The following is a 652-nucleotide window of genomic DNA, read 5'->3' as shown; positions in this document are numbered from 1 at the left end:
TAGTTGCACACAGTATGGCTGGTTGCACTATGCGTCACCCTGCTGCTGCTGCGCGCGCACACCCAATCACTGGACCGGAGCACAAACGACGCGCGAGAGAGAGAGACGTCTCGACTCGACCGCTTCCGCACCCAGACTGACGCATGATGCAATCTATAGGCTGCTGCACTTTAACCGGTCAAAGTATTGATCGGGTGGTTAGTTGGAAATCCTGCCGCTTCGATTGTCGCAGCGTGGTCATCGACCTCTCTGCACGTGCAGCCCCTCCCCCCACCCACTATTTGGCATCGCTGCATCTTCCCTCTCTCTCCCTCCCACGCATCTCGCGCGCATCTTGCAAGTGCACGTGTTCGATTTGGCAGGTTGCACTACGCGCACCCCTCCCATAATCCAGCGCTGCCCTGCTGCGCCGCACCCTCCCTCGCCACGAAACGCTGAGTCATCCGCGCCACGCCACTCCTACGCACCCCTCCACCACCCCACCCCGCGCCACGCCGCGCCACCACCCCAGCCTCATGCAGTCCGCCTCATGCGATCAAAGTATTGATCGGGTGGTTAGTTGCCAATCCCGCCGCGTCCGAAGCGCGATCATCGGCCAGGCTGCACTCGCATGCGTCTCGACAGGTTGAGACCTGTAGCAGCTCTTCCTCGG

Source organism: Frankliniella occidentalis, unplaced genomic scaffold (assembly GCF_000697945.3).
Source record: "Frankliniella occidentalis isolate FOCC.00 unplaced genomic scaffold, Focc_3.1 Scaffold272, whole genome shotgun sequence".
NCBI classification, from domain to species: domain Eukaryota; kingdom Metazoa; phylum Arthropoda; class Insecta; order Thysanoptera; family Thripidae; genus Frankliniella; species Frankliniella occidentalis.
Note: the sequence above shows the minus strand (reverse complement) of the source record.